We start from the raw sequence: 26,687 nt of genomic DNA, 5'->3' as shown, positions 1-26,687 counted from the left end.
CCGCGAGTACGCGGCGTGCTCGCCATCACAGTTAACACAATGTGGAGTGTTCTGGCACGTTTCGGAAGAATGTTCTTTGTCACTGCACTTGGCACAAGTCAGCCGGCCTCGACAGTTCTGTGAACTGTGGCCGAAACGTTGGCACTTAAAGCATCTGAGAGGATTGGGAACGTATGGCCGAACACGAAGTTTGATATAACCGGCTTCGATAGACTCGGGAAGGACACTTGAGCCGAAGGTGAGTATCAGGTGTTTCGTCTTGATCTCTTTTCCATCTCGCCTCATCTTAATTCGTTTAACATTTATTACATTCTGGTCACTGAAGCCCTCCAAGAGTTCAGCCTCAGTGAGCTCCATCAAGTCATCGTCAGAGACAACACCACGGGTGGTGTTCATCGTGCGGTGCGGGGTTATAATTATTTGGGTTTCCCCAAATGACACTAGTGTTGACAATTTTTCATATTGTTTTTGATCGTGGAGCTCCAAGAGGAGATCCCCGCTTGCCATCCTCGACGCCTTATATCCAGGACCAAAGGCTTCAGTCAATGACTTCGAGACAAGGAAGGGTGAGATAGTTCTTACTGGTTTATCTGGTTTTGCAGAATGGATAACATGGAAGCGCGGGAAGGATTCTTTTTTGCGGCCAAAAAATTGGAAGACTTCATCGGTGCGCCCTCTTTTCTGAGGGCGATCAAGTAGTGGAGGGAAGGAAGTAGCCATGTGTGGACGTGTAGTTTTCGGCAGCAACGCCAGCCACCCACCATGGAGTCCAACAAGGGGACGCTGCAGGGCCTGAAAAACAGGGCCTGCAAACGCCAGCTGTACGTTGCCACTATAACCCAATATGGCATAACCAAGGTTGGCTACTCACACAAGGTTAACCCTTGCTGCCAGGAAGGTCGGAAGTAATAAAGAAATGAGAAGGAGACTGGAAAGGTGGAAAGTAAGAAAAAGACGAAGGTTGTAGGGAGAGAGAGACAGGAAAAGGCAACTACCGATTTCCCCCGGGTGGGTCAGTCCGGGGGTGCCGTCTACGTGAAGCAGAGGCCAAAGAGGTGTGTTGCCTCCGCCGGGGGGCCTTAAAGGTCCGGACACCCGGCATCGGCTCAACCCCCAGGATCCCCCTTTCCCCGGACACGGCTAAGCCGCGCACGGCTACACGCGGGAGGGTCCAACCCTCGTGTGCTCGGGTCCGTGGTGTCGCAACACACCAAACGCCTGCTTGCGCAGACGCCCCTGCGGGGGAAGGTGATGGAGGCCATTGCTTTGGTCCGACTGGACTGGGTGGCCCGTGCCCATGGGTTCCTGGCCGACGAGCACACAGTGTTCCGGCAGCGCCGATGCACCACGGACTCAATCGCGGACCTGGTCTCCACGCTGGAAGAGGCAAAGGCCTGCGGTGACGCCGTGCTTCTGGTGCTTATTGACAGTCTGCCCCATCCAGTCGTTCAGCAGGCCCTGAACCTACTTGGCATCAACGGGAACCTGCGGCGGTTCATCTTGTCGCTCCTGGAAGAACGCACCCTCAGGGTACGAGTGGGCCGATCGAGGAACTCCCCTCGGTCAGTGGCAGCGGGCCTCTCACAAGGATCAGTGGTGAGCCCTTTCCTGTTCAACCTGGCCCTGGCCCAACTGCCTGCTGCCCTGCCGATCGACCCCCACAACCCCGTGAATACCTCCATCTACGCGGACGACATCGTCCTACGGGTGCGAAGTCCACCACACAGCCACAGCAGCGCGCGCTTGGCTCTGCAAAGAGACCTCGACACCATCGCTGCTTACCTGAGCAGCATTGGCCTTGCCATCTCAACAAGGAAGACGGAGGCCATGCTGCTCCACCCAAGAGCAGCTGCCCGCCGCACAGCTGCCCGGCTGCATTTGGAAGGCGTCCAGTTACCCAGGAGCACAGCAGTGGTGTATCCGGGGCTGTGCATTCATCACCGGCTGTCCTGGCTGGCTGCTGTCAAGACCCTGCATGTCCAGGTCCTTCGGGTCCACAAGGCAGACTCCCAGCTTCTTGCCCGAGGACAGGGCTGTACCACTAGGTGGGCTCTGCGGCTGTACGATGCAGCAGGCACCTCACGCCTGCGGTACGCCCTCCACTGGCTGGCCGGTGTGGCGGTCCCGGCAATGCATCACAACAAAAATAAGCTCGTGAGGAACCTGGCAATAAAGTATCGTCACAGAACACCTATATATGGCATCATGCAGTCGAAAGCTTAGCTCCGCGTAGTAGATGCACATCGAACGGAAAGACGAAGTACTTACGATAAGGAAAAGCTCGAAAAATAAGCGATCCACTGCTCCATGCACTCCTAGCCTGCCCTTATACTGCCAAAAGAAAGGGCGGATGTGACATCCCGGACGTGAAAAAACAAAGAACAGATATGGCGTCCCGGACGTGACTTTTCGGTGAACCTAACGCCTGCGTTCCGTCGACCGGGTGAACGCAGATACTTTTCCTTCCCAAGCATATAGACCTACAAGCGGATATGCTAGATTTTCATATAACAAACAGACTGGTAACTTGTTGGAATTTTTTATTGGGATATTTCCTTTAAAAGCTATCTTCTTTCTGAAACCACTTGCTTTCAGAGCTCCTCCATCTACACAGTATAGCATCACTGGAAAGCCTCAACTGCAGTCAGTCATTTTGTCTATCATGAGCTAGAGGATGCTGTTCACAGTCCAAAAATGTCACTCCATTGCATTGATTTGCAACTTGCAGAGAAAAATGTACACATATGAAAATTAGTTGATTTTTAGATGATCTGATGAGTGACGACAGTGGAAACGCAGTCGCCAGTATTGGTGTCAAAGTGCCATGTGATGTGGGACATTGTCATGGTGCAGCATCAAAGCTAGGCAATCACTGGCCACCATGTGAAGCACAATGTTTTGAAGTCATCAAAGAATGTCACAGGTAAAGACTGGTTCATTGATTAGTCTGGAGGCAAGATTATTCTGTATCTGCTGCAATTCGGTCCCAGAATAGATAAAATAACCTGCAATTTGAGTTTACTTTTACTCATCTCTGCTTTCTATGGGTTCAGTAAAGCTTCAATGCTGCGACTCCTTAGTCTACAATTTTTTATCTGGGTCTTATTCTAAAATGCACCAATTTATGGCCTGTGATGACAGTTGTCAGTAATTTCTGGTCATTTTGAATGTGAACACGCAGGACGAACCACAGGTCTTTAATGTTAGCATAGTGATTAATTTACTGCGTGAGTGACTGCCATTTGTCGTGGCAATTTTTTTCACTCATCAGTGTTAGTATGTTAGCTAGCTATTGCATAATACACGAAGTGAAAGAAATGGTTTCATGACACTTATTTGAAACAATTCGGACAAATAAAAAATGCAATAATTATGATGCACGATGTCTGCTACAGACTGATAGCCACTGAATAATGGAGTTATTCAACCAAAAAAAAACAACATTCACAGGCTATGTGCACAAGACAGCAATAATTTGGCCTGGTACTCATATTTTGCAAACTAAATTTTCTAGCAAGAATGGGCTCTTTAAGCTAATCAACTATATGAAAAACATCACTATAAGAAAATGAGGGTGTTGAAAACAAACTGATACATATCAATGTTTCATATTATGTTTCAGATTCTTTACGCAAAAGATTATGGCGAATTTCAGGCAGCCAAAGCATACCTACACGCCCTGCCTCATACATCCTATGTCCGAAGAGTTGAGGCATTCCTTCAACGTGAATGTAAGTGGGTGCTTTTTTATGGTGTTGGGATTGTCACAAGAGGACAGAATACTAACGATTATTCTGAGGCATCTACCAGAATCCTCAAGCATGTAATTCTCAACTGCACCAATGCCTACAATGCAGTAGTGCTAATTGAATTTGTATTGACTAATTGGGAAAAATATTTGGAACGTGGCTGCTGCATCATGCAAATCATTGTGAACAATCACACCAAATTGATTTCAAGCACCTCCTCCAAAAACTGCATGTAATTCCACCAGAATTAATAGTCCAAGTGAAAGAATGTCTACAATGTATCCAACTCTGGGTAATGCTACGTATGAGGTAAGGGCTGATGTAGGAGTCTGCAGCTACTGGAAGGGAAGCCAGGGAGCTTTCTGCAAGCACCACAGTTGTGCAGTGGGCCTTTGGTGGGCCATTCCCAAACAGCCCAGAGCTCACACCAGGAGACTGCAGAGAGCGGGCTCATCTGGCACTCGGGGATCAACGCCCCCCAGAGCAATTCTTCATGCCATTTACCACTCAGAAAAACAACATGGCACTTTAACTCCTGGGGCCAGTGAGCCAGCTGCACAAGAAAGTGCCGACTGCACCACAAGAGCTACATGCTCGCTCCAGCATACAGCCCGAGGTGTGTTACATTCCATGTTTCTGCACATTGATAACCTGATACAGACGCCATGTTTTCTTTCATTTTTAGTCATTTTTAGTGAGAGGGGCGTGCGAGTATTACGATGAAGCTGCCACGGCGGGCAGCTATATACTGTTCTTGATCGTGCGCACCTCGCACATTTTCTAGTTTTTATCAGATATAGCGGCTGGAAAGCGTATCATAGATGTCAGTTTGGCCACGCACTGAACATTGGTGCCGAGAAATCTTGTTTTCCAGGAACGTATGAACCGGTAAAAAATGAGTGCAATTCAATTGGGCCATTTTTTGTGTTCTCGATTGCGAACATTGGTGCCGGGAAAACGTATGTTTTGAGAACGTATCAACAAGGTTCTACTGTGTTTGTGTGTGTGCATGCACGTGTGTGTACGTGTATTTAAGGGTGAATGTATGCATTCACATAAAGGGGCGGTTTTGTTCTAAGCTGCTCGTGATAAACACTAAAGTATAATTTACTGGTCACATTGCAGACATATAAGATCTGCAACAACTTTGGGCACATTCACAAATTAAAACAATTTGCCGTCATTACCAATTTTTGGGCATGCAACCTTATAAAAGGGAGAGATGGGTTTTTGCTTATGAGTGTCTACATTTTTAAGCATATGGCATATTCACAGCTAGCAGGTTCGTGCTAGAATAGATGTACAATAGTTGACAAAGAAAGAAATCCTTTGCAGGACCTGGCAGAAGAATATGAGTGCTCACTGTTCAACAGGAGCATGAAGCACATCTACTCAGCAGCTGCAAGAGACCCCGATAGTGCTGCACTCCTGCACTGTCTGAGCACACAGTTGGATGGAATCACCACCACAAGTGCCACTCATGAATTCCTACTAAGGTTGAAGGCTTCTGCTGTGGCAACGAAGAGGCATGGCAAAAAAATTAAAGTAAAGCCAACAAGCCTAGCAAGTTGACCAACTGGCTTGCCAAGGGGTTTAGGACGGATCCCACCGGGATGACCAACAACAACAAGAAAAGCGAGTTCATGCCCTAAGTAAAAGCATAAAGGACAATGTGCCAGGAGCGAAATGCCATTAGAGATACGGGAAAATGTGGTTGGGAATTTGTGCCCATTGTTGTGTCGGTATCTGGAATGCAGCACATGTGTTTACCACTGTTAGGTGATGAAGTGATAACCCTGTCACCTTGTTGCGCATGCGCGAGTGTATCTTCGTGTGTACATATTCTAGTTCATGTACTTATCGAACGCCAGAAATTAGGCGCTCGAAAAGGCAAAGACCACCACCATTGTGGTTTAAAGACTATCATAAACATTGAGTGCTTATAGTGTTTCCAGTTGTTAATTTGTTAAGTAACTCTTTTTGAGGCGGGAAAACGGAGTATTTAGCAGTTGTGTTTATATAACCTAGATGGAGCTAGGCACGCGCCTTATCAGCCATTGCAGTTTTTGTGCGGTGCGGACGCTTGTTTCGGTGCTCTTCGGATTACGCATGGTGACCGGGACCAGACGCACGGACAACTGCGAGAGCGCCGTGACTGCGACAAATAGACGAGTTCTTTCCTTTACTATTTTAAGAATTTAGATTTAGGCTAGTTTTTAGATCTAGGCTAGTCAGGTGAAGTGCTCGCGAAAGAGCAGATCAGTGACCTAACGGCCGGATCTTTTCCGGCCGGCAGCTATAGATTTGCAGGGCTCATTTGCGATTTAACTAGTTTAGACAGGTAGTTAATTAGTTTCTTTTCTAGGTGATCGGCTTCTTGCGGTAGGCAGAATTTTATTTGAGCACGTGATTGCAAGTGGTATTTTTCTAGCTTTTGTGGTAGCGATAATAGAGTGCTGCTAAAATGGTCAAGCAACTGAAGGTTAAATGCAAGGAGTGTGAGGCATCGGTGAACTGGAAGGAAACACGGTTCGAATCTGTAGAGGAGGCCGAAGGCACAGATTTCATGTGCAAATGCTGCATATTAGGTGCACGCCTGGACAGGGCTGATGAAGCGAACACCAGCCTAAGGTTACGTATGGATGCTCTAGAAAAGGAGCTAAAGGTAGAGAGGGCAGAGAATCGCAAACGCCAAGAGCAGCTTAGTGAATTGTTGGACGAAAAAATGGCTGACACCGCCATGCGAAGTCAAATTGGCGGAATTCCCAGCGCGAGCCACGTGGATGGGGCCTGCACTGGCATGAACAACGATAGGAAAGGTCAGTCAGGTTCAGACAGGAACACCTGTGCACACATGGCAACTATGAAGTCAGGAGGCGATGGAGGGGAAAAAGCTAACCCCAAGGAATGAGGTCACAGTCAATGATAAGAGGCAGCATAATCTGGAAGTTAGGAGGGAGGGAGGGAATACCCTAGTGCTTATCGGTGGTGACTCAAATACGAATAGGTGCAAAAGACCTCTTCAGACCCCATGTCCCTGTATGGGGACTTTCGTTCTCAGGTTCTGACTTAAGACTGAGCTTTTATAGAACAGACAACCGGTGTCCTTGCCGGAGGACAAGCATTGTGGCGCCATCTGTGAAGAGCGGGAAGAGTTTGTTCGCTTCGTCGAGAAGACAACATGGCTGCAACCAGCACGAGCACGTTTTACTCACGACGGCCAGGCAAGAGCATTTTGATCATTGATAACACATTTTATGGAATGTAGTGGGCAATATGCATGTGGCACTGTGCGGACTGCCACCGCTGCGGCGCGAGACACGAGCTCGGGCTGTTGATGCGAAGCGCTAGGACTCGTGATCTAGAGCTACCTGCGATCCCCCGAACGAGCTACAATAAACCCCATTTCAGGAAGCCTTATGCTGTTTTTAGAATCGTTATGGTAGAGAGAACATTTCAGTGATGTTCCTTGCGAAAATGCATTGTTTTCTGTTCCGCGCTGTGCGCTGAACGATATGTCCCTGTACAGGGACGGGACGCTGGGTCTCAGTGCTGACAGTTCTTGATCGGTTTCGTGTACTAAAATCTTTTGAATACACGTTCGGAAGCTAAAAAATAAATAAGTGTTCTTGTTTATTTCAGGCCTACCCCTTAGCAAGGCCGAGGAAATACTGACTTCAATATGTGATTGCGATAACTCCGACATATCAAACTCTGAAAGTGAAGGAGAAGACGATGCATACAACTATGACACAGGAGTACAGTGATGCCTCATTGGATAGTGACAGTGAAGAATCAGCTGCTCAAACTTCACAGCGACGTGTCTTGTGGAGAGCAGCGAGTACAACTCCAGAGAATACTGTGCCTGATCCAGAGACTGGATGTGTTGTTTCAGAAGACATGTGATTTCTCCCCACTAGACTATTACAAGCAGTACGTGAAGGATGATATGCTTGAAGAAATGGCTAACAAAACAAATAAACGTATCCACAAGGACAGGGGAATTGTTGCGAAAATTAGTGGCCAGGAAGTTAAGCAATTTTTGGGCTGTTCGATGCTCATGGGAGTAATAGGCTCCCTAAGGATTTGGTTTTTCTGGAAGAAAGGATTTGCTGTGAGCGAAATAGCAGACACAATGCCAAGAGATCACTTCTTCCAGATTAGGTCCAAGCTATGCTGCCGAACTGAGAGTGACGTCACTGGCAATGACAAAAAGTCAGATAGGCTATGGAAAGTATCACCTTTTTGTTGAGATGGTGTGGAAAGGTTGCTTGTCCATAGGAAGACCGAATTTCTTTTGCGTCGATGAGCAAATCATCCCATTTTCTGGCCATTGCCCTGTCAAGCAGTACGTTCCAAACAAACCACATCCAGTGGGGCTGAAAAATTGTTCTGGCCGGCAAGGATGGGGTCCTTTATAATTTCACAATCTACAAGGGCAAAGAAACATTTCCCGACTTCATCCTTGGTGTGTCTGGCAACTCAGTTCTGACGCTAGTGGAAACTGTTCGGCAGTGTTCAACGCTGAACATTGACTGCTGGTTTTCATCCAGCTCTTTGATGGATGAACTGATAAAGACATATTTGCTACTGGCACGCTGATGAAGAACCGGCTTCAAAAGGAAATTCATTTGATGAATGACAAAGACTTTGTGAAGCAGTCACGGGGGACTTCTGAAGAAGTAATGAGATGGGATAACAAGGTGGCCTTTACCAAATGGCTAGATAAGAAGCGAATTCTCATGATTTCTACTGCCTTTGGAGTCGATCCGGAGCACACCTGTAAAAGGTGGTGCAAAAAAGAAAAGAAGTACGTGGATGTGCCTCGGCCCACTGCAATCAAAAGTTACAATGACAAAATGGGAGGAGTAGACCTAGCGACAGAATGCTAGTTCTGTATGCACAGAGAAGCTGAATGAATCGGTGGACGCTTCGTACAATCTTGCACATGTCAGACATTGCTTGCGTCAACGGGTGGCTTCAGTACAGAGCGGACAAAAACGCCCTGGGGCTGCCGAGGAAGAATATCTTGGACTACCTTGATTTCAAGATGTGTGTTGCGGAGGCGCTGATTTGTGGAAACATGGACCCAGTACATTCGGATGAAGACGAAATGGACATCGAACCCAGAAAGCTACCTAATGCTCTTCCCTCGCAAACACTCCGAAAACAAGGGGCTCTTCACCTACCACTCAAAGATGATCTCGCCAGCGGACAAAGAAGCGGCAACGCAGGTTGAGAGATGAAAACGCACCACCGATGCGCGCAGTGCAAGGTCTACCTCTGCATTGAGGTTGGAAGAAACTGCTTCTACAATTTTCATGCCCGACTTCACAGTTGCATTTTACTGCTCATTTGTAAATACCAATAAAATTTTGCCGTTTCTTCCTGCTCTGAGTGGTGTCACAATGCACAGCCAATATAGATAGGGATCCCTGCAGACGTCCCTGTAGGGGGACATGCATTATCACACAGCTTGAGATCGCTATGACTGAAATTGCTGTTAATTGGTGTTCTGGGGGCTACAACTGAAAACATCATACAGTCGACTGAATTTTCTGACGCCCAAATTTTCGGAAATGCCCGATATTTCGGATGTCTTCGCGGCACCGCCATGAGCCCCATAGAATCAGTGTATAAGGATATCTGAAGTTTCAGACGCTGGAACCCCCCGCCGTCCAATTTTCCGGACTTTTTGATGCGACGGAAGGTCCTTTGGCTCCTCGCGCAGCGCCCTTGCGAAGGAAATCGACTTGCAGCCGAAGCACATCACCGCTTTGAACCACTACTAGCCGAATATAGCCATCACACACCGATTTGGTCTGGCCACGCTAGCTATGTTCATCGCAGCACTTCTGCCTATAGTGTGCTAGATTAGGTGTAGTGGGCCAAGGGAAGGCCCTGGTAGGCTGCGCGCGTGAAGCTCAAATCCCAAAAGTCTCAAGCGGCTGCGAGGTGGCGCAGCTGCGCCTTTTACCTGGTGAAAGAGCTTGGTGGCGCAACCCACTGCCCCGTTCCAAAGGGGACGCTCATAATATCCATCCATCCATCCATCCTGGGGATTCCGCCGCGGCGCAGCGGCTGCTTGCCGGCTTGCCTGTCTTGACGTGCTTCTTGTGTGTTGACGCTTCGCTGTACTCCGATGTTCGTGGTGTACTGTGTTTTTTTTTTCACGATGAAGCCTCAACGCAGGAACTACTGCTTCACGCCTGGTTGCAGGACGGGGTATAGCGGTGCTAAAAACTCGCCAAAACTTTTTTTGTTCGGAGTCCCCGATGACGAATGCAAGCGCTGGATTTGGGAGCACAACCTTCATTGCGCTGACAAGGCTTTAGAAGTGACTGACGCTCTCTGTGAGTTGCGCTTCAAGGATAAGTACATTTTGTGAGACTATGCGCATGTGATTGATGGAAAAGAGGTGCTCCTTTCGCGTGGAAAGCCATCGCTTTCACCGGACGCCGTGCCCACTATACTGCCGAACCTTCCTAAGTATCTTTTGAAGAAGCCCACTCGAGAACGACCGCCACCGAAGAGGCGGTGTGAAGAAGCAACGAAAGATGACGGAAAAAAATTATGTGATGAAGACATACACGGCTGCTGTGCAGCGCCGCAACCCAGCGAACCGGACAAATGTGTGGAGCCAGCCGTTCCATTTGACAGTAAAAATGTTCCCAAATCGACTGACCAGTGGGCTATGCACAATTTTCCAAATTATGCTGGTGCTGCATACGTGCAGGCCTCGTACGACAGCGAAGCTCGTTCTGTCGTCATTGAGAAGAGTTAGTTAATTCGGGTTTAATGGTGCAAAAGCGTCTAAGGCCATGCTGCGCCAGCCACAAGATATTAAGAATTCAAATGTTAAAGCAGCGGAAGCTGCGTTACTTTAGAGTCTGTAAAAAACCGGTTTCTTCTAGAAAGCTGAACAAAAAACCGCTTTCCTCTAGAATGCTGAACAGGTCAGTAAAGGGCACTAGCGGTTCATCTCCAAGTATTGAGGCGGGGTGTAAAGGTATGTGCAAGTTATAGAAATTCTGTAAAAGCTTTTGTCTCTGTGTTTCAATATTTGGACATGTCATAATAATGTGGATTACTGCGAGTGGTTCATGGCACTTCTCGCAAGTTGGCGGGTTTTCGTTTTGAAGCAGAAAATTGTGTCAAATGTGTATGCCCGATTCGGAGTCTACATAGGATCACCTCATGGAAGCGTTGCTGGTGACTGCATGACTTGCATTCGCTAAGCAGGGGTTTTATTGTGTGGAACTTGTTATTTGTGCAAGAGTCCCATTCTAGTTGACACTTTGATGTCAGGGCCTTATGAATCGCTCGGATACTGTCTTTGTATGGAAGTGTTGTTTGTGTTATACCTTTGCGAGCTGTCATGAACGCACATCTATCTGCTGCTTTATTCCCTGGTATCCCAACAAGGCTTAGGACCCAGCAGAATCGTAAGGTTCTTCCGTATTTCGTTATAGGCCAACATCTTTGGGATATCACCAAGTAGGGGTTCAGACGCGGAGTTAAGGTTTAGAGCTCTGAGTGCGCTTAACGAATCAGTATGCATTCATCTGCTTGCTGCTGGTAATTTTTTTACTGCCATCCATATCGCAAAAACTTCGGCGGTAAACACTGAAGAAACATTATTTATTCGAATGCTATTTTGCCAATTTTTTGTTATCATTCCGACACCTACGTATTCTTGTGTTTTGGAGCCGTCACTGTAAAATTCCTTGTAATTTTTATAGTTTTCTTGAATAGCTCGGAACTCTTGTATTGTGTTCTTGTGGAATGTCTTTTTTCTTTAGCTGTGTTAGTGTCCAGTCACATAGGTGTGAAAAGTTGTACCATGGTGTCAATCTTGGTGGCCTTTCAGCAACCTGCAGGGCCTCATGAGGAACATGTCTGACAGTATTCTTCGTGTCGTAAGATTAGTGGCCGAATCATGTTCGGTTTGCTTGTGTAGTGTATCCGTGATTTGCATTGTGTTACGATGCAGTAGCATATATGTTGTTGTGATGATTGAACTCATAGTACATAGGAAAGTGTAAGTAGTGCTCTGCGTTGCTGTAAGGAAGGCTCATTGCAGTCAACATATAAACTTTGGACAGGTGATGTTCTGTAGGCACCGCTCGCCAGTCGTAGGCCGAGATTATGAACTGGATCGAGTCGCTTGTAGTATGACTGCCTAGCTACACCATAAACTACACTACCGTAGTCGAGGATGCTACGTACGAGGGACCGGTATATACGTAGTAGACAAGTTCGGTCAGATCCCCAGTGCTTGTGCGATAGCACCTTGAGGATATTTAATGCTTGATTTGCTTTAATTTTAGTTGTGTTAATATGGGCCAGGAAGTTCAGCTTTGTGTCAAATGTTACGCCTAAAAATTTGTAGTCTTCTTTGACTGGCAAGGTTGTACCTTGGAATGTGAGAACTGGATTGAAGTGTAACCCTCGTTTCTGGGAGAACTGTAACAGTTTTCTCTGTTGAAAAACTGAATCCATTTTGTCAGCCCAATGTGTAAGGTTATTTACGGTTATTTGTAGTTATCTTTCGCAAGTGGGTAGATTTGAGGTGCGGCAAGCCACTTGCAAATCGCCGACATATAATGAGTGCATAACAGAGGATGGGATGATTTTATTAACAGAGTTCATTTCGATTATGAAGAGTGTCGTGCTCAGAATACAACCCTGTGGAACGCGATTTTCCTGTGTAAATGTGCGTGAAAGTATTGCGCCGAGACGCACCTGAAATGTTCTATTTGCCATAAAATCAGACAGTTTAGCATTCTGCCACGCACTCCCAAGTCAGCCAGGTCTCTTAAAATTCCATACCGCCACGTGGTATCATACGCTTTCTCTAGATCGAAAAATACTGCGAGACAGTGTTCTTTGTGTAGAAACATGTTACGTATTTCATGTTCTAGCCGTACGAGGTGGTCAGTTGTCGAACAGCCCTTTCTGTATCCGTACTGGTGCACATCTATTAGGTTCCTTGATTCAAGGATGAATGTGAGCCTTATGTTTATGATACTCTCGTAGGATTTGGCTATACAGCTTAAGGCAATGGGCCTCTAGCTGCTAGGGGATGTTGAGGGTTTACCAGATTTTAAAAAAGGCACTACTACCACATTTTTCCAATCTTTGGGCATTACGCCAGACTCCCATATCTTATTGAAAAACTTAAGAAGCGCCCCAGCGATGCTTGAGATAGGTGTGCCAGCATTGTGTAGTGGACACGGTCAAGACCTGTTGCCGTTTTTTACCGGCAGAGAGAACTCTGTTCAATTCATATATAGTGAGGGGGCTATTATACATTTCAGCTAAAGCCCCAGTGGTGGGCAGTCTCTGTTTCTCCGCCGATTCTTTATATTTTAAGAATGAATTTGAATAGTGTGCTGAGCTAGAGATGTTATGATGAATGTGTTGGTTTGTGGCGCAAGGGCCAAATGTGGCCAAAGAGTGCCAGGCCGGTGGTAATGCGTTCGCAATGGAGGTATGAATAACGAAGGGCAGATGTTACGGTGGCTGTAAAGGGGCCTAAAAACAGTCGCTCTAAAGTGCATAAAACCCATACAAAACTATGCCGATGGTTAATGGACTGTACAATGGGCGCGAAATACACATTGTCGCCCATTGACGCAGTCGCCCCCGCAAGGGCGTCTGCATCAGCAGGCGTTTGGTGTGTTGCGACACCACGTACCCGAGCACACGAGGGCTGGACCCTCCCGCGTGTAGCCGTGCGCGGTTTAGCCGTGTCCGGGGAAAGGGGGACCCTGGGGGTTGAGCCCATGCCGGGTGTGAATATGATCGCATGCAACCGGAACGCCGTCCAAACAACTATCAACACGTTCTTCAAGCCACTGCAGCAATAACACCGGCTGCCCGACGATGCACATGTACATAATAAAGTGGCAGTCGGCTGCATAAAGAGTTTTTGAACGCCTCTTTTTATAGCCACTTCACTGATGCTTTGGCAGGGTTTCGGAAGCCTGGTACTTTGCCCTTTACCTCTAGATCCGAGAAAAAAAGAAAGAAGGTGCGTTTTTTTTTAATGCATTCACTTTTTCAGACTGCCTGAATTTTCGGACATTTTTACGTTCCCTAGAGGGTTCGAAAAATCGGTCGTTGACTGTATATGAAATAAACATTTTCAGACCGAACTTTCTTCTCGGGTCTGAGGAGGCTATAATGGAGCGTGTAAAGGGTGATAAGCGGGTAGCAGTCGCGGCGTTTCCAGGCAGGACAATGAACGCAGTACTGAGAGAGACAAAAAGCGAACTTTCTAAGAATGTTGCAGAGCGCAATTTGGTAGTGGTAGCGGAGGGGCTAAATGATGTCCTGAATGGTGAAGCCGCAAACGTCGAGGAAAGATTAGTGGAGGGAGTTGACGATTTAAGGGTGATAGCACAGCAAGTCCAGATCATGGTATGCACAGTGCCGGAGGTGCAAGGACGGAACGGAGAAATTACCAAGGACGTTGTGGCTGTTAATCAGGAGATAAGAAAGCTAAGCCTGGAGAAAGGATTTGAAGTGGCAGACATAAACAGAGATGTGCACAGAGCAGGCTTTGGCGGAGGCTTTACACGAGATGGCATCCACTTTATGGAAGGCTAGGAGCAGAGATCGCCTGGCAGGTCGTGCAGTAGCTTATCTAGGGGGTCCACTACGCCTCAGGGCGTAGGGGTAGGTAGAAACAATGTAGAAAGTGCAACAATAGAGGCTGACGCCAATAAAATGTCCACTAGGAGGTCCAGGAAGAAAACTACAAAAAAGAAATTTACCACCAGGATCAGGTACAAAAACATGCAAGGCGGCAGAAAGAGAGCGAAGTGGTTAGAAATAGAACAGCAGTTAAAGGACGAAGAAGCAGGTGTATACACGCTACCACTTAACGTCACAGGGGGTGTATAGCAAGCTCACAATAATGGAAATAGACGAAGAGGGGAAGTAGAGCCTCAGAAGTGATCATAAGCGTATTAGTCTACAGCTGGGAAACGAAGTGGAAAGGAGGACGCTGTTCTAATAACTGTTGGCACTCTCAAGATGCGTCTCTGTATACGAAGTGTCGGACTTCGCATCGCCAGCGCACATTGATACAGCTTTGGATATTGCGGTTGCTGATAACTTGTGCACCGAAGCGCGGCCAATTGCAGCACTCTTTTGAAGCGCAAACGTTCGAGAGCTAATTAACTGCAAAATCTGTCCGTCTATCGGGAACGCGTGACACGATGCACTCCATAAAGTTAACATCAGGTCCTACGGGAGTATATCTGAAAATTCCTTACGCTAAACGCAGGAACGGGTGCCCAAGAGCTTTAAAAAAAATCATGACTGAAAAAAAATTCCCCGCTGTAAGTTGCTGTGCACTTAACCGTCTTATCGGCTATCAGCGGCCAGTAAAATACCGCAAACCGCCGTCTTTGACAAACGCAGGTGCGGTGGGAGTGTCAACAGTTAGCGGATGAGCGTCCCTCTTTCCCCTCCGTTTTCGGCAGCGCCATCCGCGTATCGCTCTAACTCAGTTTCGAGGCTATTTGCCACGCATTCACGTGTTCCCGCTCATATTCCTCACGATAGAACAACATTTCAATGCGTGGTGTTGACCTCCTAGACAAGATTTGCTACAGTTATCGCTTTCCAATGTGGGCAAAGCAATGGTACATGTACATCTTGTGGCACACTGTCAAAGTGGCCACAGTGAATGCATGGTTTCTGCATAAACGTCATGCACAACAGCAAGGCAATAGTACAATGCCCGTGTAGTTTTCTCTTGCGACGGCACTGGTAGATTACAGAGAGCGTGCACCTGGACGACCATCTCAGCAATATCTCCCGCTCGTCAAGAAGTTCCTCAGTACCATGAAATGTCCGAAAGGACGGAACACAGCATTAGCCACTTTGGAATGAGCGCAGAACCAGGTGCAAGGCATGCAAAGGGGGCTACACCTTTATTTCTTGCTCAATGTGCCAGGTATACCTGTGCCTGAATACAGTCCAGCCCACTTATAACAGCCGCAGATATAACGAACGCTCGCTTAGTACGAACGAGGGCGGTGCTACCGTCAAAATATGTATTGGGGCAATGGCACAGTGTCTCACATAGAACGAACTGTTGTGGCCTCAACACTCGTTTAGAGCGAACGCGAAGCTGGGCCCCTGTAGTTGACCGAGCCGACGGTGTTTGGTGCGGTTTCGCTGGACTGCGAACCCGCGGCAGGCGAATTTCGGGCACTTTGTGTTCCCCTGACACGACGCGAACACAGAGCGTCCCCCGGCGCTCCTTTGCGGGTAAAATAAAGTAAAAAAAGAAAAATCGCGCGCGCGCGCGGTGACGAAAGAGAAAGTGGCGCCGCCCGCGTCGCTGTGATGCATCCACGTGATCTGCGTCGGCCAATCCGAAAAGTCAGGCGTCTGCTCTACCGGCTCAAACCGGTTCTCCATTTGTTGCTCCGTTGCCACCCCGCGCTGAGGGCATTGCGCCGTCGATTCTTTCTGTGTGATGGCACTGCATTGACATCGCTGCCGCATCCGTGCCTTTCCCAGATCGGGGAATTGAAGGCTGCCTCAGCGCGCAAGCCCAAGGGCTTGACTTGCGCCTGGTGCGATGGAGGACTGTACGCCGACCTCTTCAGGTGCTAAAAGGAAAGCTGTCGACATCGCAACAAAGATGGCCATTGTTAATGAACTTGCTCAAGGTGCAAAAAACTGCTAACTGGTGAAGAAGTGCGGACCGTCGAAATCGACCATTTCAACCATTGCTAAGGGCAAGGAAAAGATTCTTGGTGCTACCGTGAATGCCGACCCAACGACTAGAAAGCGCCTTCGGAAGGCGACCTACGCGGACGTTGAGGACGCACTGCTGAAGTGGTTCGCTGACGCGCGGTCTCGCAACGTTCCGATCAGTGGACCGCTGATGCTCTCCAAGGCTAAAGACTTCGCCTTCCTTTTGGACTTTCCCGATTTCAGCCCAGGCAATGGATGGCTCCACCGGTTTAAGGCTCGCCACGGAATTGTTTTCAAGGCGGTCGTCGGCGAGGCCGCGTCTGAACAACGAGGACATCGATGCGTGGCTTTCCGACTACCTCCCAACAATCACAAGCTATGCTCCACGGGACGTTTACAATGCCGACGAGACTGCGTTGTTTTATCAGATGTTGCCATCTAAAACGCATGCCTTGAAAGGCGACAAGTGCGCAGGAGGGAAGAACAGCAAGTTGCGCATAACCGTTCTTCTGTGTGTCAATATGGACGGCAGTGACCGGTGGCTGCCTTTTGTCATTGGCAAGTCACGTAAGCCGCGATGCTTTGGAAGCTACGTGCCCGTACGCTACAGGAACAATACAAAAGCCTGGATGAGTCGTGACTTATTTGCCGAGTGGCTTGTCGAGTTCGACCGCGACATGGCACGAAAAAACAGGAAGGTCCTGCTCGTGCTGGATAACTGTGCGGCGCACCATGTGCAGAATTCCCTGAGTGCGGTGACAGTGCTCTTCTTGCTTCCCAATGCAACCTGCAAAATTCAGCCGCTGGATATGGGCATCATTCATGCGTTCAAGGTGTGCTACCGGCGGCGCGTCATCCAACGCTTGTTGATCGCGACTGATGCTGCCATGCCAGTTCGCATCAGCTTGCTTGCCGCCGTGGACATGTTGAAAGCGGCGTGGATGGAACTCACCGCGGAGTGCATAGAAAATTGCTTCCGCAAGGCGGCTTTTATGGGCCCAGGCACCAAGCACGCCATAGATCACCCACCGGAAGGCCGGTCGCACGAGGACTTGTGGCAACGAGTCGTTGACACGCAGCTGGCCGGACCTGACGTTGCCTGGGACGATTTCGTTTCTGCTGATGACGACGCCGACATTGCGGAGCCATGCACTGACGAAGCTATTGTGCGTGAAGTGCGAGCCCTTCCCGGCTGCCCAGAGACCAACGAGGACGATGACGAGGATGCTGCTCTACCGCCGGTTGCTGTAAACGCCTCAACCGCAATCTGTTACATCGCGTAGCTTAAAGAACTCGTGTGCAGTAGAGGCCTTGGCGATGAACATATTACCGCGCTGGAAAAATTAGAAACGGCAGTGATGCGATCAGCTTTGAAGAAGCAGACATGCATCACGGACTTTTTTCAAAAATAAAGTGAACTTTTGTCTCGCTGGCTCTTTTTTCCCGTATTATAGGTGGTCCACTTAGTACGAACTTTGGATACAACGAACAAATGCCACGTGACGATCAAGTTCGTTATATGTGGGCTGGACTGTAAATACAAGAATTGTTTTATCCACTTCCACCAGGCTTAGAACACCTACCGACAATCGAAAAAAAATTGTGCAAGCTCAGCTAACATTTAGCTCTCATTGTACATTATGTTCCATTACTGCCCAGTGTTGCATATGTGCAACAAGCTGTAATTTCTAATAAAAACTGTTTGCGACTACTTCAATGGCGTCTGTATCGTTACTTTCGTTTTAAATGCAAATATACAACTCGCCTTCCTGTATTCTTCGCGTTTTCTGGGACTGGGAATTACTTGGTTAAGAAGATACCTAAGTATCTGATCTCGGTGATGAGGGTAATGTAATTTCCTTGTATTGTGCAACTAAACTCGTGTAAATTTTGCCTTCTTGCAAAAAACTTCGTGACAGTCCCTTTAAAATTAATGCGCATTTTCTAATGATGGCACCACTCAGAAATTTTTTGTAGGTCTTCCGTGCATGCAGCCCCTGAGTCATTGATTTCTCTATATAAAGCACAGTCATATGCAAATAAGCGCACTGAAGAAGATGGACCACTGCACATATGATTTATGTAAATCTAAAACAACAAAGGCCCCAGAACAGATCACTGTACTACACCTGACGTAACCTTAACTTCATGTGATCTAACATTGTTTACGATTACTGACGTCGTGTACTTGAGTATTCTTTGATCCACGAGAGGACCACCCTCCCTACATCGTACCATGCCAGTTTTTCAAGCAATACACACTGAGGAACAAGATTGAAGGCTTTCTTAAAATCTATGAAGATTGCATTGACTGACAAATCGTTATCTATAGAATTTCCTAAGTCATGGAATAGTTCCGCAAGTTGGGTGGCGCAGGAACGGGCACTACAAAAACAGTGTTGTTGCAGCAACAGCAGACATTCGGCATTTAAAATGTGTCATAATGTGAGTAAAAACCACGTGTTCAAGTACTTTGCATATCATACTAGTAAGCGAAATTGGTCTGTAGTTTGAAACCACATCGTGAGGTTCCAACTTATGCACAGGAACAATGTCTCATTTCTAGTCGTCAGTCAAAGCACACTCATCAAGTGACTTCTCGAAGGTAATACACAAATATTTGGAAAAATAATGAGCACTCAAAGAAAACAATGCAGTGGATAATCTGCTTTGCGTATCTCAAGCTATTTTAGTAGTAATTCTATTCCCTGCTGATTAACTGTTGTAGCTTCCATGGACACTGAGCACAATTTACTAAAGCCAAATACAGCTTCATTGCCAGTTTCTTTATATGCGAAAACTGAGCCAAAAAAGAAGTTGAGACATTTGGCCTTATTGATCGGCCTAGAACGGCACTACAGCCAGCAGCACGGCCTCTCCAATAAATGGAAATACTCATTCTGCGGGCTCATTCAAGAACGCTTGAGAAGCACTGCCTTTCACTACTGGCATTGCGAGCATTCAGCAGCTCCGAGGTGGGCCAACGAGCCGCTGCCACCCGGGTCTGACTCCGAACAGGCTGGCGGACTGGATGACGCGACCCTCCTCACTGGCTCTGCTTCTGGGCCGAGCGCAAGCGACTTATCAAAACATTCCGACTAATATTACTTTAAATTATCCGTCGACCAAATATGACTGCACCAAGCGCAAAAGTTCGTTCACTTCACGTGTCTCTCTCGAGGAACATTATCTTAAAAACCATAAGCTCAGGGTGATGTGGCAATGCTCGGCCTGTAACACAGCCCAGTACACAACTTCACATTCCGCCTCGTAGCACTTCGCGAAGTGCCGAAAGAAGGTTCATCAGGACAGTTTACAGAGACTGGATAGTCATCCCGGCCTGCATCCACGAGATCCGAAGGGCACAAGCACTCCCGTGGGCTTATTACACCCGTCGACATCAAAATTCAGTAATAAAGAAACCCCTCCCTCCGTAACCAAAATTCGGCCTCTACTTCCAACTTCTAGCTCCAAACCATTTAGGTCACCCCCAATTAATTAATCCCCAATTAGCCCGCCGAAAATAGACAAGCTTAAGTGACCCCATCATTGGGACATAACAGAAATCCGCCTCGTCACGTCAGTCAGGCTTCAGTTGGGGGACTGTGCCTTCAACTATTGAATGAGCCTTTAGATCCCTGGGAGGACAACATGGAATATCGGCGCTCTTGTCACTTCAACTCAATACCAAAACATAGAAGCCGAGGTTAAGAGCGAGCTAGACGTCGCGAAGGGCAGTGGCGACAATGAGTGGACCGGGCTCTTACCATTTTTTGGCGGGTCACGGCCACGGTCGAAATGCAGGAGCTCACCCAAGGCGGCATTGCAGTCACTACGACTACACTTTTCTTCGTCCTCCTCATCGTCCGGTGAGGATGAGCCCACGCCCGGCCCTAAAAGGACGCCAACCCCACAACCAGGTCTCTCCTCGGAGGTAGACAGCCCTGCCGGCTATGCCGGGGTGCCACCAGAGTCTAGTGAGTGCGCATTGGAGTTGGACGAATCTCGGGGGTCCCCCCAGTCAACATCTACTGTGCCGATAGGAGCGTCGGGCCGGACGCCGCCGGGGTATGGCGCAACACGTTGGCACTCGCACCCTCTGCCGGGAGGGGAGAGCTTGGCAGCCATTAGCTCACGCCTCGGCCACCATCACCCACCGCACCAGAGCCCCGATCCAGCTACACGGGGGGAGGTGTTCCTGTGGCACTAGAGGAGGAGGGCTGCACTTCCATGCCGAAAAGCCCAGTTACACCAGGGCAGGTGCTGCCCAATTCTCCTGCCGACCCCGCCAAAACCCGGGTTCCTCTTGACGCCTGGCCTAACGCTGACATGATAGCTGCGCTACCCCAGGGATCCCCTTACGTCTCTCCCACGCCTGCGGATGGCACATTTCCTTGGGGAGAGACGGAGAAAGTGAGGCAGAGATACTCAGCTATGCCTACGGCCAGCTCCTACCAGAGGTGGACGGAGCCACAGATGACAATTTCCGCACAGGTCGAGGTTAGGCTTCCGCCCGGAGAGCGGCTCATCAATGCCGCCCTTGTTGCGATCTATCCATCAAGATCAGCGGAATCCATCAAAGGCCTCCGCAGGCAGGGCAGATATCGAGAAATCTTGGCCCAAGAGTCAACTCGGCTACCTACGCCAACTTTACCTGAGCCAACGCCTGACGTACCGACTACCAACAACAAAATTCCGACTAACGTACCAATACTCCCTCCAACTGAAGACAAGGCCCACGAGACTATGCTTGCCTTTGGGCTCGACGACGTTGGTATGGCGGCCAATCTAGTTGAATATCCCCTGACCGTGTCCGATCTAAGAAATTCGTACGAATTCTTTGGGGTACGATCGCGACCTGCGCGGAGACGGAATAGCTGCAGTAAGCAACAGACAGAAGAGTCCCCTCTGCGGAGGTGGCCTGGGGAGCGCTCGCGGGAGTTCAAACAGCACCTCTTCAAGGAGCATCAACGTTTGTACGCATTGGGCCCTAAAGTCTTACTGGAAGAACTCATATTGGACACAGGCACAGTTAAGCCAATCGCCCTCCAGAAAATCCATTTGGCCTACGACCCCATATTTACTAGTCAATCCCCTACAGTAAGTGAAGTAGGGATCAAAAGTCGCTTCCCCTCAGAATGCCCCCGTATTACAACAGAACTTACTTATGCGCTGAAAGCAATCAGAACGGCATCAGCTCCGGGGCCGGATGGCCTGTCAGTGAAAGAGCTGCGCAAGCTCCCTACAGAGGTCCTGGCACTGGTTATGAACAACTGCCAGATGAGCTCCGTTTATCACGGACAGTTTTCATACCAAAGTACCCGGACTCTGCCTCCGCCTCCGACCTGAGACCCATAACCATTTCCTCAGTGGTCGACAGACTATACCGACGCCTGCTGCTGGCTAGGCTGCAACAGCAGCACACGTTTCACCCGCTTCAGAGCGGGTTTTCTAAGGACCGAGCTGCACAGTCGAACCTTCTACTGTTACAAGGCGTAATGAAACATGCCAAGTGCTTTAACCATCACTTCTATGCGACCTCACTGGATTTAAGGAAAGCTGATTCCGTAAGCCATCAGGTGCTCCTCACGTCTTTACGGGAGGGAGGGGCACATGATGACTACGTGAAATCGATAGCAGATTAGTACACTGATCAATTTATCACTTATTCCTACAGGGGCCGCACGGATGGAACGCAAGTGCTCTTGCAGAGAGGGATCAAGCATGTGACCCCCTCTCTCCATTTTTATTCAACTTAACGCTTGATCCTCTTCTGCATGAGCTTAACTCATCAGCGTTTGGATACAACATAAAAGGTTTGACTGTATCCGCGATGGCATATGCGGACGACATTATTTTGTTAGCTTAAAGCGCTGAAGAACTTGCAAGGAACCTGGAGGTAACACAGCACCACTTCAAGAAAATTGCACTAGAAATCAACCCCAAGAAGACCCAATATTTTGGGTGGAGATACAAGGCTCACCGGCTCAAATGGTTTGATTATGAAATCCCCCAGCTTCAGCTGGGAGATGTCATGGTCGCTCCAAAGAGCCGGAACGAGTCCATCAGATATCTCGGCGTTGACTTCTTCGTCAAAAAGCCACCAAAGACTTCAATTAACTTAATTCAGAAAGAACTGGCTCTAATCAATTCGGCCAAATTGAAGCCTTTTCAAAAATTACAGTGCATTTCCTCTCTACTGGTGCGAAAATTGCTACATCCTACCTCCAGCTCCCTTTCAGTAATGCTTATCGCTTCTGCACTAGACAGAAGCATTAGGCAGGAAGTTAAACGCATTCTTCACCTTCCTCACTATTTTCCGGACTTTCTTATTTATGCACCTCACCGAGCTGGAGACCTAGGCGTCGTGGAGGTGTCTCGCGTTTCGGCCGAAAACCAAATAAAGTCCTTCGCGAGGCTTCAGCATCTGGGCTCTCCTATCGTAGACGCGGTCCTAGAGGGCGCGCTCGACGGTTCCCGACCAACTCTAGAGGAGAGAATTGGGGTCCTGTCGGGAATCGTTGAAAGTTCATCCCTTGAGAAGGCCCTTCGGGCCGCTAGGAAAACACACCTGGAGGACGTAAGATGAAAATACACAAACCAAAGCCTTGTCGCTTTTCAGAATGATCCACTTGGGAATAGGTGGCTCAGACCTGATTCAAGGTTCATGAGTAATGGAGACCGCATAAAAGCCCTGCGGCTGTGCTCCAACCTGTTCCCAACTCAACCACTCTCCAATCGGCACAGTAACGACGATTCGGCCAAGCTTTGTAGAAGGTGCCACAAGGCACAGGAAACAACATAACACATCCTCCAGATGTATGAATCCATCCACAAGCCGTGTTGCTCACGGCATAGCTTCAGTAGCAAAGCTATTATTAGTAAGCTTCAAAAGCATCATCCAAATGCTGACATCTCAAGCGAGCGCCTCCTTGTGGCCAAGTGCGGCACAAGGCTTCGGCCTGATATCGTACTTGACCTTAAGGACAAAACATTCATTTTGGATGTGGTGGTCGCTTGGGATGCCAGGACAGATACACTGGAGAAAATGTGCGTGCACAAGAGGGACAAATACGAACCCCTTGTGACCGCCCTGAGCGAATGCCATCCTCAGAAGGTTAAGGTCCTAGGCATGGCGTTCGGTGCATGTGGTTTCCTCTGTCCAAGCACCAAACTGGCTGCCAAGGAAATTGGATTATGGGAAGGGGAATAGGCCTGGCTTGGGGCCAGAACACTGGTGGGCAGTCTGATCTGCCTCAACCGGTTCTCAAAACAAGTGGTTTCTTAACTTCGGGGAAGTGGCAGCCTGGTTGATGCCTGCATCTGTTCTCTCATCTCTTAGCTTTTTCTGCTCTTTTCATCTCTTACCTTGCTTTCTTAAGCATTTTATTTTATTATTATTATTTCTCTAAATGTTTTTAAATGTTTTTAATTTTTCCACACATCGCTCTAATTGATTTTATAGCACAGTGCTAACAATTTTCTGGTGGATACACGGCCTCAACTGGGGAAACATAGGGCAACCAAACTCTGAGGCACCCAGCAAAATTAGCGTGGGAGCCAACCCCAGTCCCATTACCACCGTGGTTAACTCTTCCATAAAATAATTTTCTGCACGCAACTCATTTTTGTATTTTCTATCGTGTCTTCTCTTGTTCTCTTGGTGTTTGTGTTTTTTTTTTCTGTCTTTTCTTCTGTGACCAAGCGGCAGACACGTACGGGAGCCTGGACATATGCCCCCCCGAAACTAATCATCACTCCAATGGAGAAAGGAGCCAAAGGAAATCCTGCCGCCCTTCGGTGTTGACGCTGCCCCGCTGCTCAACATGGTCGTCCAGGCTGTCCACTACACCCCCCGACCACCAGTGGGGGAAACATGAATAAAAATGTGCCAAGCTGTCGTGAACAACAGTGCCATTATGGTTTAAGGCTGGAATAGATATGTCGTTCTTTCCATTGATTTTGATATATCGCCAATCTGCATCGACTGTTTCGATAGCATTCGACGGATGCCAATAGTTCAACAGATGCGTTTGACAATTTCAACATTCCCACCGGCAGGTGAACTGGTATTGACGAGCATTATGTGTACCCGACGTTACAAAGGTGACGTGAAACACAGAAATGGCGGCGACAGCAAACAATGAAAAGTGCACTGAATGGCAATCTCTAAGACCATGTACAATGTCAAAACCAAAATCAATTTCAAGAACCCAATATATATCATGATATCCATATTTGGAACCTAAACCCATAGCCAGCGGTCAATCCAAGTCTGTAAAGTTTGGAGTTCGCCAGCTGCCAGGCGGGCTATTCGCATTCCGAACTTTCGAACACGGCACTTTGCAGCACCATCGGAATGAGCCACATGTTGATTAAATGAACAGAAGAGGAAAAGTGGGATATATATCCTATAAGCTGTATAGTAGCCGTAGGCTATCGTTTATTTACGGACAGGAACACTATCGCAGATTTGCGGGGCACTGTCCTCATGTGCACATGGGAGCAAGGACAAGAGGCTGCCTCTGCTGAGCTCTTGGACATCGGCAAGGTACCAATGTTTCATTTCCTTGATAAACGATTAACGCAACTGTTTCTGCACGACTTAAGCCGTATTCTATATTTTGTACAGGCAAGCCGCACGCTCTTGTGAGGAAGTTCGCGCCCCTCGTTATAGCTGCCATAGGCAACATCACCGATGACTGCTGATTGTCATCAGATGCATCTGGAACTTCTAGTGCTGATGGAGGAGAAACCGTAATTCGATCTTTCGTCTTGATCATTGTGGCATGGTAGAGTGCTAATACCGTGTCGTGCGACCACAGAATTTTGCTCAAACTATGTTATTGGCCACTACATGCGCTACATGCCGGGCTTTGGCGAATGAGGAATCTCTTATCCCCACGTGCGCGGCTTTGTGCGTGTATGGCTGGTCATTCATAATCACCACGTGCTCCGGAGTTGTGCGAGTGACTCACCACGTGTACGGTGGGCTGTATCGACATTCGCCGGTGTCGTGTTAGTGCGCGTGTTCGAATTACAACCTCCGTGTGCATAGTATTTGCGTGTGACAGTGGCGCTCACCACGTGCATGACATTTGTGTGTACTGCGCTTCCACGCGCGCCGCACTGATGCGAGTGAACCCTGCGATTCACGTGTGTTGGTGCCGTGTGGTTTTCTTTTGTGCGTGCGCGCACGAATTATAACGTACTATGGCAGACTTTGCCGAACCAAACTAGCGCGCTTCTCACGCTGGCCACTGACGAACGAGTGCTACAAGCATCGACGTACCGCAAACCTGGTCCACATACTGCCTTGGTCTTCGGCAACGCGAAGCCGCAGAGGCGAGGTCCGCAGAAATCGTAGACAAAAAAATGGCTCGCCAAGCGCGCCGCTGCCGCAGCTGTCGCGCAACCCTACAATGCCCCTGTCACTCCCAGTGGTGCTGTTAGCCAGCCGGAGCCTCCTACCCCGGCCCTCTCGCAAGATTCACCCTCCTCACTTCCCTAGTCGGCTCGGCCTGCTGGTTCTCCCGAACCAACTTCCGTGGAACTCCCCGTGAGGTCCGATGCGGAAGATTTGGATTAATCTGCCTCTAGGAAACACGGTCGCGGCAGCGATAACAACGGTGACGCTCCAGAGCAGTCGATGGGTTCCACTGCCTTCCCAGAGAGCAAGAAGAAGTCAGCGCCTGTCCCTCCTTGCTCCACAGCTGAGGACCGGGCTGCCGCTTTGACCGCATCTGCAACCAGTACCACGGTGCCCGGTCCTGCCATTCCTGACAGATACTGCACCCCCGGAGACGCTGCGATTGCCCAGGCAACGGATTCACTTGTAGACACTCCTGCAAAGTCAATCAGGGGCCAAGGCGATCTCGGAGGTTCCCCAGAAACCTCCACTACTTGCTGCTCTCAGAAAGACACCAGCTGCGAAGGTGACAAGCGGCAAGCCACAGAGCGCAGCTGCCGTCCTGAAGGATCCGCCAGCTCATCCGACAAAGCGCCTTGCCTCAAAAAAGAAGGGCAACGGGAAGCGACGGACAACTCCAGGTAGCCTGCAGCCTCCAGCGACGGCTACCACCTCGGGCCCAGTGGCTTCTCCGCTGCAACAGGCGCCACTGAAGGACACTCCCACCAGTCCCCAGATCGCACTCTCCCCGGCACCCGAGAGCGGCAAACCAGCACAGGACGCATTCACTACAGTCCTCTCTAGGA

At 48.6% G+C, this 26,687-nt stretch overlaps 1 long non-coding RNA gene and 1 pseudogene across 2 annotated transcripts in view; one reads left to right on the top strand and one right to left on the bottom strand.

Moving 5' to 3' along the window:
* The window catches only part of LOC140219423 (uncharacterized), a 109,881-nt gene that overhangs the window by 17,653 nt on the left and 65,541 nt on the right, over nucleotides 1–26,687 (bottom strand). The window contains exon 2 of one of the 2 annotated variants that reach the window (XR_011895709.1): nucleotides 1,783–2,106. This is a non-coding gene — a long non-coding RNA (uncharacterized lncRNA). Of the gene's footprint in view, nucleotides 1–1,782; nucleotides 7,242–26,687 lie in introns of those variants that run through there. The other variant, XR_011895708.1, reaches the window with a different exon arrangement.
* Nucleotides 16,044–18,113, top strand: LOC126534317 (tigger transposable element-derived protein 6-like; annotated as a pseudogene).

Source organism: Dermacentor andersoni, chromosome 7 (assembly GCF_023375885.2).
Source record: "Dermacentor andersoni chromosome 7, qqDerAnde1_hic_scaffold, whole genome shotgun sequence".
Lineage (NCBI taxonomy): Eukaryota > Metazoa > Arthropoda > Arachnida > Ixodida > Ixodidae > Dermacentor > Dermacentor andersoni.
Note: the sequence above shows the minus strand (reverse complement) of the source record. Positions and strands in the feature narration are given on the sequence as shown.